This window comes from Coptis chinensis, chromosome 8, assembly GCF_015680905.1.
Source record: "Coptis chinensis isolate HL-2020 chromosome 8, ASM1568090v1, whole genome shotgun sequence".
NCBI classification, from domain to species: Eukaryota; Viridiplantae; Streptophyta; class Magnoliopsida; order Ranunculales; family Ranunculaceae; genus Coptis; species Coptis chinensis.
Window position 1 is genome coordinate 20,768,074 of NC_141463.1, and position 13,618 is coordinate 20,781,691.

Sequence of the window (13,618 nt, forward strand, 5' to 3'; positions counted from 1 at the left end):
GATATATATATATATATGTCATCATGATTCCTTCCTTATCATCATCGAGAACGTTTAGGAAATGTCTAAGAACGACTTGGAGAACTGCCATACTTAGAAGCGGTCAACCACGTGCCTAACACATGCCCACTAAACACTCGTGCTATGCACGAGATCACTTATTCACAGAACTTATCCAATTGTCCTCGTCTCATTCTAGACATCTATAATCTTAGGTTATTTCACATACACATGTCATATATTCAATGATGGGAAATCCCCCTTACACATACCATGATTCATACTCAATTTTCCACTAAAATTCACATCCTTCGCTCTGACAATGGTGGAGAATATGTCAAACATGAATTTCAAAGTTATTTTCAGCTTCATGGCATTCTTCATGAGACCACTTGTCCTCAGACTCCTCAACATAATGGTACTACAGAACGAAAGAACAGGCATATTTTAGAAACTGCAAGGTCTCTCCTTATTGGTGCTCATGTGCCTCAAACTTACTGGGATAATGCAGTTGTCACAGTTGTATACTTGATGAACAGTATGCCCTCTAAAGTATTGGATTTCCAGACTCCACTTCAAGCTCTTTCCAAACATGGACCATTACCTTCCATCTTAATACTTACTCCTCGTATCTTTGGATGTGTTGCCTTCATTCACCTCCATAAAAATCAACGCAATAAGCTTGATATGTGTCCTGTTTGTTGTATTTTTCTGGGGTATGCTACACATCAAAAAGGATACCGTTGTTACCATCCTTCCACCAGACGCACTTATGTTACTATGGATGTTACCTTCTTGGAGACTGCGATGTTTTTTAGTGCCTCGATCTCCACTTCTCCTCTTCAGGGGGAGACACAGAGTGAAGAGCAGAATTGGATAGGCTTTGACAACTTAGAAGCCCCAAGTGAACAAACCGGCTTGGTAAGTGAAAGAGAAAAGCCAAATGATCCTCTCCTTGAGTTGGCAGCTCCTTTTGAGTCATCCATTATGGAGGAAATTAAACAGGTAGAAAGAGCTACAGCTGAAAATGAAGACCCCCCCCCCCCCTTCTCACTCTCTTATACCAGACAACCAATCTCCTGAGAATATTCCTGAGGTAAGCCCTGCTACTATTTCTCCTCCTCCTCCAAATGTGTTGGATACTTCTGTTGGTTCTAAATTACCTTACAAGCATAATCGAGGAAAATCACCAGACCGGTATTCTCCAGAGTATAAGACAAAGAAATCAAAATATCCGATTACCAATCATGTATCATCTCCGAAGTTATCAAAACCACTCAAGGCATTTGTGTACCAGTTATCATCTATTCATGTTCCCAGCAGAGTACAAGAAGCTTTAACAGATCCTAAGTGGACTCAGGCAATAAAAAAAGAAATGGAAGCACTATAGAAAAATCAGACTTGGATTCTTGCGCCATTGCCAAAAAGAAAGAAAACAGTGGGATGCAAATGGATGTTTACTATCAAACACAAAACAGACGGATCCGTTGAAAGGTACAAAGCAAGACTTGTGGCAAAGGGGTATTCACAGACATACGGTATAGATTATCAGGAGACTTTTCTCCAGTGGTGAAACTAAATACTCTCAGGGTATTACTATCCATTGCAGCAAATTTAGATTGGTCGTTGCATCAATTGGATGTAAAGAATGCCTTTCTTCATGGTGAGCTCAAGGAGGAGGTATATATGGACATTCCACCATGATACAATGTATCATCACAAACTGGGGTTGTGTGTAAATTGAAGAAGGCATTATACGGGTTAAAACAATCACCCTGTGCATGGTTTGGGCAGTTTAGTTTGGCTATGCACTACAAGAAAAAAGGTTTTATATCACTGTTAAAAACAGTGACAAAAAGTCTTTTGTCACTGTTTTTTTCCAAAACCGTGACGGAGTGGGAGTCATTTATTTTTTTCTCAAAACCGTCACAAATATTTGTTCCAGATAAGCCTATATCCACTACATAAAACAGTAACAAAAACTTAAAAATTGTCACAAAAAATCAAATCATTTGTGACGCTTTTAACAAAACAATATTGTAATCATCCTATAACCATCACATAAAGGAAACCTAGTCATGATGGTTTTCTTAAAACTGTGATAAATATACTTTTTTTTTTCAAAAAAAAAATAGTGAATACATGCGAAACAAAAACTACTCATAATCTTTTTTCTAAACAAACATAATCCATTAAGTTTCAAAATAGTATTCACAAACACTTATTTCATTGAAACTTTACAAACCAAGATAGACTTAGATAACCGATGAGACCATATTTAACATAGCCAGTGAGCCAATTCCCTAAAATCTAGGCCGAGGCATCATCATTCCTCTTATCCCACACATCATACCCGTACTATTTGCACCAAGTAGCATACGAACGCCACGATTTTTTGCAAGACCTAGGAGTAGCCATGCCGGAATGTTGAATGTTTTTACTAGGAAGCATTATTTGATTGTATGGTTGCATCTTTTGACTTTCATTATTCGATACCGACGCTGGTCGCAGCACACCATATCTTTGAGCATCCCTTATATATGATAAACAACTAGTGGTAAGCATGAATGAACAAAATTAAGGGTGGCAAAGAAATTTGATAGCTATCTTACAAACCTGGAAGAGGTATTGAATGCAGCATGATGGTGGTGACAAACTATTTTCATAGACAATGGCAGCAGCAAATCCTTGTAGCAGATGGAGTATGCACCAGATGTAGGATGTATTGGTGGAGTAGGACCCTGGTTTGAGATGGGCAATCCACTAGTATGAGAACCTTTATATGCAAGGTATGAACTTGATGTAGTTGGGTCACAAAGATCAAGAGACCATTATTAAATCAAATAAAAGACTCAATATGGATATATATATATAGTTCAAAGAGACTTCAATCAACATACAAAACAATACCCCAACGAGATTTAGTAAATATTGATAAAAGATAAATGAGTAGACAAATTCATGGAATAGTAGACAAACACAAGGACTTGCGTTAAAATTACTCAGATCAAGTTATTTGGGCAGGACTTTGGAAAGAGCAACAATATGAGAATTGTGAATTGGTACAAGTTTAGTCCCCTGTTTATCACTCTTCAGAAGAAATAAAAAGAAACAAAACAAAACAAAAATTAGTAAATAGATAAATCAATAAATCAAAATTACAAACTAGCATAAGAACTAAAACAAGAAAATATTTAATGAAACCATGGATAACATATTCAGATGACGAATAAACATCCAACAACACATAATTAGGATGTCAAAACCATGATGACTTGCCAAAAAAAGACGTACAACTTAGATTAGCATGACACGAACACCATGCATGCATTGAGGAAAAATGAAAGATATTAATATGCAAACAAGTGGTAGCACCTAAAGGCATTTACAAGAGAATCCATATTTGTGTTCTACCAAGAAGTAACTCTCGTGCCAATTGGAAAACAGAAGCCACAATGCCTAATAACCTAAATTAAACTCCCAACTTAACAACAATTGCAAAAAGAGGAGTGGAAACGACACTGACGCCAAAGATAATCATGTGGTGGTATGAAATATTTATAAACAAACCTGAGTTCAGTGAGGATGATGTTGTTCCTGCACACTAAAAATGAGACTTCAAAGTATCCTCTTCCATAGGTCCTTGCAAACGTTGAAACAATTGTCTAGCACTGCCCTGATGAATGGCATGGTATCCAAAAAGATAAGATTAGTGAAAGTGACAGGTGCCAATAAAAAAAAAATGGAAACTATTGGTCCAAATCTAAAACACAATTCAAATTTTGCAACAATTTCAAACATTCATACCTTCGGAATGCCTGGTAAAGTGGACGGATAAGGTTGGGAAGACCCTAAATCTTCCGCACTATCAGCCCCATCACCAGCGTTCCTGTCCATTAAAATTTTGTGGCATTCTTTGCATACTTTATGGTTTCTATATATACATTGTGAATGTCGGACAGGAAAATCAAATTAGCATTTCTTATTCTTCACGAAGAGATGAAATTAGAATAATCTTGGAAAGTTTAATAACAATGACTTCGAACAAATATAAGAAAAGTGAGGTAGATATTAAGGATTTGGGATAAGAAATATGAAATCCAAATCCAATATACCTTGAATTGCAGAGTAATACTGATGGCATCACTGACAAGCTCCCAGTTTGGATCGATATCATGTACAAGACAACAAGTGCCTGAGAAAAATAAATTTAGGACATCCTTTCACACATCACGACAAGCCAAAAAGGAAATTAATGAAAGAAACATAAACCTGAACTTCAAACAAAGAGCACGGACTCCCAAACCCTGACTGCCCAGCAGGCATGTGCCACAAATTTAAGAACCCAAGTTATAATATATAATTAACCAAAAAAAATGCTAAAACTGATTAATTGGATGGCAATCCATTAATTAATATCCGTGGTTGCACATTTTCACATATTAGAGGATATTTTTTTATTAATATTCAAATACATAAGAAAAAAAAATTATATTGGATTCGGAAGCATCAATTGGTTTATGATTACCTGTCAAGGTCCTAAATCCATACAAGTGTACATGAGCTGAAAATAATGGCAAGCAAAGGATTGAGCTAAACACTACCATAAATGAAAGACTAAGTATTAGTGAAATAGAGCTCTAGTGTAAAGTACAAGCTAAGTGTGCAACTGCAACTGTCTTTAGAACTACTAAAGATTAACATTCAATAAATACAAATTATAAAATGTTAGATGTGCAAAGATAAGAACATGCTTCTTAATTTCCTATAATGCCATGGCCAAAATCCTTTTGAGTTCTACGCAGATGTACATGGTCTTTACTCACACCTTGTGTTCTTGTAACGATCCAATAGCAAGCCAAAAAAACCATAACTATTACTAAACTGTTAGTTATGTGTTTCACCGACCTGAACAAGATAATAGAAGATACGAAGCCTTCTGGATCATGGCAACTTTGCTCATCTACAAGTGACTCGATCTTTGAAGTAGTAAATGAGTTGTGCTCATTCCATATCACAATCTAAAGCTCATGCCTCCCAATATGGTCAGGAATTGGCCAGTTACTATCGTTTTCCTCCTTATCTGAAACAAAATTCCACCATTTAAAACCCATCCAAATCTTCAAGACATACATTTCAATTACTTAACTATATACCTATCCTAATCATTTCTCCACGTACACACCCAACATCTCCTATTTAATTCACGTGTTCTAAAATCAGCATTTAATTGGCATAAACAAGTCCAATATAACATTAAAATCTTGAATTTCCCAACAATAAAGCTTAATTAACTAAACTAAACAAGGAAAACAATCGAATAACGAATTCAATAAAATATCACTTACCTAGTACTCAAAATGAGTTATTTTAATAACCAAGCTCACAATAACTTAACACTAACTCCACTAGCAAAAACCTACAACATTGAATCAAAATTATCAAACTAACCTAGGCTAAAATTCAAGACATTACACCAAGCCACTATATAGGTAATCACCAGGCCATTACCGGGCATAACCAGGAGACATACGGATGAGTACAGACCATGGGGAGTTGTGGATTTCAATTTTCAGCATGAACTAAGTTAAGTTAAAGCTATCTAGCATAAAAAACAAAGGAACGGATGGAAGTATCTAGGAGTTTATGCATCCTGATCCTTGCTACTTTTGGATTCAAAGTCGTAGTAGGCTACCTTATTAACATTGTAAGTTGACATTCACAATCTATTCTGGAAGATTCAGTCCTTCAAATCCTTTTGCAAGAAAGGAAATGAGAAAAATATTAATTAGCTCTGTTTCTCCAGTCATAGCACAATGTTGTTATATAAGTAATAATCCCTCCACATCAAAAGAAGAACTTAACTCCAGAAGAAGGGGGGGGGAAGGTCAGTAACGTACAGCATTTTGTGGTAAAGTTGGTAAATTCCCGTTCCAGCCATTGCAAGATTTACACTGACAAGGTTCCAATTTTTCTGCAGCCCAGTACAATATAATTGATTTTAAATTTATATTCAAGTGACTACTCTGTAGAAGACACGGGTCGAAAGAAGCCAAGGCACACTATAGAGGTGACAAACCAACTTACAGGAGTAATAACTGCGCTGTAGAGCCCCCAGATAACTCCAATGCATGTGACAACTGCGTACCAAAAAAAAATTTGATATATCAGTAACACAAAACTGTGTAGAGGAGAAATTTCATAATGTATCCATGAAAGAAGGACGGAGAAAGTTCTCATTTAAAAACTGAATACCTATTTGCTGGGGATATATATGATAGTTTCTCTGGGGGCTTTGCAAAGTCAACAATATTAGCTATGCTAATACCCCATTTAAAAGTTGGAGCCCAAAAGTGAACTGCAATTATAAAAGTTAATTTCACACAGAGGAAATTTAAGACTCTAAATTTTGAAAAGAAAAATTACGAAGAACAGTTTCTTCAAGTTCAATAATAAGAACTTATTATTTCTCACAAGAAAATGGCAACTTTGCATCTACTCAGTAAAGTTTGAGAAGTTTAATTAACCAAAACAAGAACAAACTAGCATAAAAAGAGTAACCTTGCCATTTTATCCACGGGTGTGTGGAGAAATCGGGGAGATAGATCAAGCAGAAACTGGGGAGCAAAAACCCTAGTGACAGACGATTTTCTAAAAGTTTAAATTGGGGAGAAATTAGGGAGTTTCAGTGAGACTATTTTTGGAGTTCCCAACCAACCAAAATTTTCTTTCTGAAATTGGAGTGAAGAGAGAGTCATGGGTGTTCGAACCTTTTTTTTCTTGTTTTTCATTTTGTGTAGAGGAGAGCACGTACGGTATGGGCTAGAAGTGTTTGAAGGAAGCCCATGAATCTGAACGTGGGCTCACTGGGCTGTGTTTGTGACTTTGTGTATCTAAGTAGTTATTTTTAGTGGAGTTGTGGTGCACTGGACCGAAAACTAAATGGGTCATATACTCATATGAGACTGTGACATAAAGTGGGGGTATCTAACTGTTTTGGGAAAATAGTCACAAATAATTCGTAATACATGAACCTTTCCTAGAAAAAAGAATTTGTCACGGTTCTAGATCCGACGGTCACAAAAAACATTTCAAAACAGTCACAAAAGCCCCTTTCTGCCATTTGTGACCGTTTCGAACAAAACATTCACAAATAACATTTTAAAACAGTCACAAAAACCCTTTTTTCTACTAGTGATGAGAAAGTATAATTTCAAGCAGAGCAACTCAGATCACACTCTATTCCTGAAACACCGGAAAGGAAATGTAACAGCCTTAATAGTTTATGTAGATGACATGATAATCACAGGAGATGACATAGAGGAGATTGCTAATCTTAAGAAGTATTTGGCAACCGAGTTTGAAATGAAAGATCTTGAAGGACTAAAATATTTTTTGGGTATTGAAGTTGCTTGGTCAAAGCAAGGCATATTTCTATCCCAAAGAAAATATGTGTTAGACTTGCTTTCATAAAATGTAATGCTCGATTGTAAGCCTGTTGACACTCCTATGGTTTAAAATCATAGTCTGGGAGAGTATCCTGATCAGATACCGACTAATAAAGAAAGATATCAAAGGTTAGTTGGGAAGTTAATTTACTTGTCACATACAAGGCCAGATATTGCTTATGTAGTGAGCTTAGTAAGTCAATTTATGCATTGTCCTAGTGAAGATCACATGAATGCAGTAGTTCGAATTCTTCGCTACTTGAAATCTGCTCCTGGAAAGGGGCTTATGTTCTCAAAGAATAATCATCTGGATATTTGTGGTTATACAAATGCAGATTGGGCAAGAAGTGTTATGGACATAAGATCCACATCAGGTTACTTTACCTTTGTGGGAAGCAACTTAGTCACTTGGAGGAGTAGAAGCAGAAGTTAGTAGCCCTATCTAGTGCCGAAGCTGAATTTAGAGGAATGACCAAAGGGCTATGTGAACTTCTTTGGTTAAAGAGGTTACTGACAGAGATTGGGTACACACCTATTTCTGCAATGAGTTTATTCTATGATAACAAGAAGGCAAATATTGCTCATAATCTAGTTAAGCACAAAACATGTTGAGATTGACAGACATTTCATTAAACAGAAACTCGAGGCCAAGATAATTCAGTTTTGATTTGTTAAGTCTACAGACCAACTGGCAGATATACTAACAAAGGTTGTTTCCAGTAGAATATTCTACAACTCACTTGTCAAGTTGGGCATTGGAGATATCTACACACCAAATTGAGGGGGAGTGTTGGCGTGAGCTGTAGAAATTGTAATAGTTGTAGGAAATCTAAAGTTTCCTTATTGTATTAAACTCCACATATTGTGGGATCTAGATATCCTAATATAGCTCCTTCCATGAGCTATATAGTAGTGTTCTTCTGTGTATAGAGAAGGAAGGAAAAAAAGAATAAAAAAAACTCTACCACTAGTAGAAAAAAGGATTTTTGTGACTATTTTAAAATATTATTTGTGATCGTTCTGTTCGAAAAGGTCACAAATGGCAGAAATGGGCTTTTGTTACTGTTTTAAAATGTTTCTTGTGACTTTTGGATCTAGAACTATCACAAATCCTTTTCTTTAGGAAAGGTCCATGTGTATTGAAGATTATTTGTGACTATTCTCCCAAAACTGTGACATAGTCCCCCACTTTATGTCACCTTCTTATAAAACCCATTTAGTTTTCGACCCCGTGCGCCACAACTCCACAAAAAAAAATTACTTTAGATTCAGAAATGCAACCCACGTTCAGACTCACGCTTCCTTCGAAAACTCTTACCCTTGCCCTAACCTTTCTCCCATTCTTCTCTCTCTCCTCTATTTCACTGTAAATTATTTATCTCTCTCATCCCTATTTCGCACAATCCTTTATCTCGCTATTTGGATGCACCAACAGTTTTACCATTTAAGAAAAACTAAAAGCCCCCGACACATAGATTCTAGCTTGATAGCTCTAGCTGCTCAAGTTGAAGGGTTTGGCCGGTTAGCTATCGGTGGTCTTCATGGTCCTCTTTATCATGTCACTACTCTTGCAGGTCCTCGCTTTCAATTCCCTATTTTGATCAAAATTTTGGTTTAATTTATTAATATTATTTTAATTTTTTTGTTGTGTAGATGATGAGCCTGGGTCACTTCGTCAAGGGTGTCGCCAGAAAGAACCACTGTGGATTGGCTTTGAAGTTTCTAGCACCATTCATCTTCTTCTTACTTGATTGTCTCATCCTTTAAGACGATTGATGGTCGTGGCCAGCGGATAAAATTTACTGGAAAAGGTCTAAGGCTGAAGGAATGTGAACACGTTATAATACGCAATTTGGAGTTTGAGGGTGGTAGATGGCCTGATGTTGATGGTATTCAAATTAAACCCAAGTCAAGGCACATATGGATTGACAGATGCAGCTTGCGTGATTATAAAGATGGATTAATTGATATTACTCAAGAAAGCACAAATATTACCATTTCTAGGTAAGGGAGGTTATCATCTGTTTGCCATTAGTTAAGATTTTTGGATGGGATTGACATAGTTTGATAGTCAGTTTTCTTTGCTTGAGGCTTCAGATGTCACTTCTCAGGACACAAGACGATGCTTATAGGAGCAAACCCCACTCACATTGGTAACAGATGCATCAGGGTGACCATTCACCATTGCTTTTATTGATGGTACGCAACAGCGACACCCTCGTGTAAGATATGGGAAGGTTCATTTGTACAACAATTACACCAAGGACTGGGGCATATCATTGTCGGCTTTTCCATACAAGAGAAGTTCTCCAACTTGGCTCAAAATCTCATCTTAAGATGTAAGCAGCAACAAACACAAACAACCACTCAAATCTAATTTAATATTTATTAACCATTGCATCACTACTGAGATTCACTCTCCTCTTCATTATATTTTCAGGTTGAGGAGAACATCCGCAAGTTTGTTAGGAATTGAAAGGTTTACCTCCATCTCAAATTGATGTGATTTTTTGTGATTCTCACGATATCGCTTAGGTTAAAAGTGTCACTGGTAGCAAGATCTTGCATATTCTCCAAGCCCACGGTATTGATTTCATTAGTTTATATTTATTTATTGGCTTATTTTTGTATTTGAGTTATAAGTGTTTATAATTAAAAATGGTTGCTTTATATTGCGGGGTTATAGCCTTATAGGGCTTACACATGAGATCCCTGAAGATCTGTACCATTTGATTAAGAAGGTGGTTGCTATTCATAAGCATTTGGAGAGGAATAGGAAGGATAAGGACAACAAGTTTAGGTTGATTTTTGTTGAGAGCAGGATTCATAGGCTTGCTCATTACTATAAGAGGACCAAGAAGCTCCCCCTGTCTAGAAACAGTGAGTGAACTTATACCTTGGATTTTTGTTAAGGCGTTTGTGTTTAAATGTTTGACTTTTTGAGTTGAAATGCTGCAACTATTAGTTTGATGAACTTATCGTATTTTATGTGAACTGAATTTTATGAGAAAAAATTAGAGATGTTTGGGTTTTTGGTTGCAAACTGAGATATACCTTATGTAGCATAAGTTCGTACAATACACTACACCCCACTTGCATAGCATAAGTTCGTACACAGTACACTTTCTTCTTACTATCTTGGGTACCATTATGATCTAGCACTATGTGAACAAAGGGATTTTGACAAATTAGCAGCATCTTAGCTTTGACTGGGTTTTTTTCTTTGTATCATAGATTTTAAGACTAACCTTAATTAACTTATCTATCATGACTTGTTATAGGAAACTAGTGTAGTGACCTTAATTATCTTTACTTGAAATTCCATTGTACGATTTTGTTTGTTCTTTACAGTAAAGGTAGTTCCAATAAGCAATAAACAATGGGCTTATGTATCGTGCTTTACCAAAGGTGATGTAGTTTTATTATGGTATACATGAGGTACTTCATGTGGGTCCTTCTAAATTTTTTTGTAGTTCTATATATGGTGCAGTAAGAGGACGCGCCATGACTTAAAAGCTCAAGCAGAAGCATTGATCTTGTTTGCAAATCATTTAGATGGGCTATTAAAGTGCGTGTTGCATCCAAGCAATGCCTTTGGACCGGGTAATGAGGACATTTCTTTCACGTGTATGATAATGAAATGAGAACAATAAGATATTGTTTAGTAATGGGACTAGTGGTGTATGATAATGAGGACATTTCTTTCACTTGTATTGAACAACTATGATAAACTTGTATAACCGTGATATAGATTTCAAAGGAAACATGATTGAGGAGTCAGATAGGCATGGCTGGCCAAGATCGACTACTACTCACTACAATATTAGAGAACTCAACCAAGGAGGCATCTTTACATATTCTATTGTAGATTGGTGGGTACGAGATATAAGGTATGTACAATTTGTTTACAGCCTTCACAGACTCTATTGTAGATTGGTGGGTACGAGATATAAGGTATTTGGTTGATGTTAGTGGTTTACTTGGAGAGTTTGGTATATGGTAAGGATTAGTGAGAGATTCCTTGTTGATTGAAACTAAGTTTCTTTCTAGTGTAAATAAATCCATATTGTCTATGAATTTCGTTTTGCATAAAAAACTTAATAAGATCATGAGTACATAGGTTAATGACAAGGTGTCCAGGTCCAGAAGCATTCAATTTTTGTTTTCATTGTTTTCTCTTAGCTTCAGCATGTCTCGAACCTCTAAATGCCCTCATTTTGTTTTTGTTTTTTTTTTTGGTTTAGTCAAAGTTGTTTGCCTTTAGAATACCACCTCCCCCCCCCCCCCTTGCATTTCACCTTCTTTGGTATTTTTCCTTTTTTAAGTTTCTACATTCCAGTTTTCTTGCAGTTTTTGTTTCTTACTTATATAGTTATATCTTCATTGAAACCCCATTAACTAATTATATTTGTTCTTTACAAAAGGTAGAGGTTGATTTGGGCATGTATCATGGGATCCCAAACAAGTCTTTAGTGGAAAGGTTAATATGCAGGTGAGCAACACATTTCATTACTAAATGGGGTTTTCTTTACTGTTGTATAAAGATTAAGTATGTTTGAATAGGACAAAGTAGGGGTTGATCTTGGTACAGGTAATGGACTGCATTCTCATTCATCTTGGGGGATGGAATACGGTCCTTTGGTAGACTTAGATTTAGCCATCTTTCTGACTGAAATTAAGCTATCCAATGGACTGCTTTCTCTGCAGTTTTTGTGCTGCATTTCAACCACAAAGTGTACTGATTTTTAGGTGCACCATGTAGTTGTGCAAGGTTATCCATTGGACTGATTTCAGGATATCCGTTGGCTGCATCGACACCATCTATTTGATTGAATTGTAGTGGTTTTTTGGACCAGGAATTTGGTCGTGTGGAGTTCTAAAATTTCTGATAGAAAGGAGATCAGAATGGAATTTTTATTTTATATTCTTATCTTTTATTCTTGTTCTTAGAACTATCTGTTGCAGAATGGCATTTCAGACTAGTGATGTAACGTCTCGATGAAGAGTCAACTGCGTGTAAAATCTTTCAGGAAACGTTGGAGGTTTATGTGTATATTTGGAGTTTGGAAGTACTTCTCAGGTACTTAAAGTTAAATGACGAACAATTTTTTATTTATATTCTAGTGTTGAATTGTCATGTTCTAGTATTGAACTTTCGAGTTCTAGTGATGAAGTGATGAACTGTCAAGTTCTACTATTGTACTGTCGAGCTATATAGGAAGAACTACGTATGACTTGATCCCTTAAAGGGTACGTAGGTAGCCCACCTGACACAACCGCTTCTATAGGTAGATACATACCTACCCCGTAGAGTTCTTTGTTTCTGATGTTTAATCATTGTTTTATTTCGTAAATATATATATATATATATATATATATATATATATATATATGGGGAGGGATAGAGGCACATTCTTATGCACATATTATAGCCACATCTTTCACATACAAATGAATTAAGGCATGGTTTTTTGTGGAGATGATCTCCCCACCATGAAGATCATTCTCACAAAAAATTATAATATTTGGATATGTCTAACCATGTAAAAATTAGTGTTCATTTTTTAGCTTTTCATCTAACGGTCCAAAATTTTTGTGAGCATGTTCTCCATGGTGGGGAGATCATCTCCACAAAAATGTAGCCTTTAATTCAACATTTAAGTCCACGATTTTGCTTAGATTAATTTACAATGTAGCTAGAATGTGGCTACAGTGAATGTGCCTCTATCCCTCCCCTATATATATATGTGTGTGTGTGTGTGTGTGTGTGTGTGTGTGTGTGTGTGTGTGTGTGTGTGTGTGTGTTAGAGCGTGTTTAGTGTGATTTGTGTGATATGTTTAATATTGGATCCTTACATATTTTTGCTTGAAAGAACTGAAATTAAGTGATTTAGGTTAATGTTTTACGTATGTCATTTGGTTACAAATAGGCAGATATGAGAATTGCAATGAGAGTAAGTTTTACTATAACTTAAATATTTATTGCTATAGGTGTCATTATTTCTAGTCATGTTTGTATCCACCCGATTGCCATATTAGAGATATCTTAATTTGTTTAGTTTGTGTAGTCGACATTAGTTTGGTACTCAAGTGATATAGCATTTGTCAATCCTTTGTTTATGGGTGTATTTGGAATATATAGGGTTAGATAGTTTTGTTTAGGTTGTTTT

At 36.0% G+C, this 13,618-nt stretch overlaps 1 pseudogene; it reads left to right on the forward strand.

Annotated features, from left to right (window-relative positions):
• The first annotated feature begins 8,846 nt into the window (after positions 1 to 8,846).
• LOC147480461 (putative pectate lyase 4) lies at positions 8,847 to 9,784 on the forward strand (annotated as a pseudogene).
• The last annotated feature ends 3,834 nt before the right edge of the window (positions 9,785 to 13,618 follow it).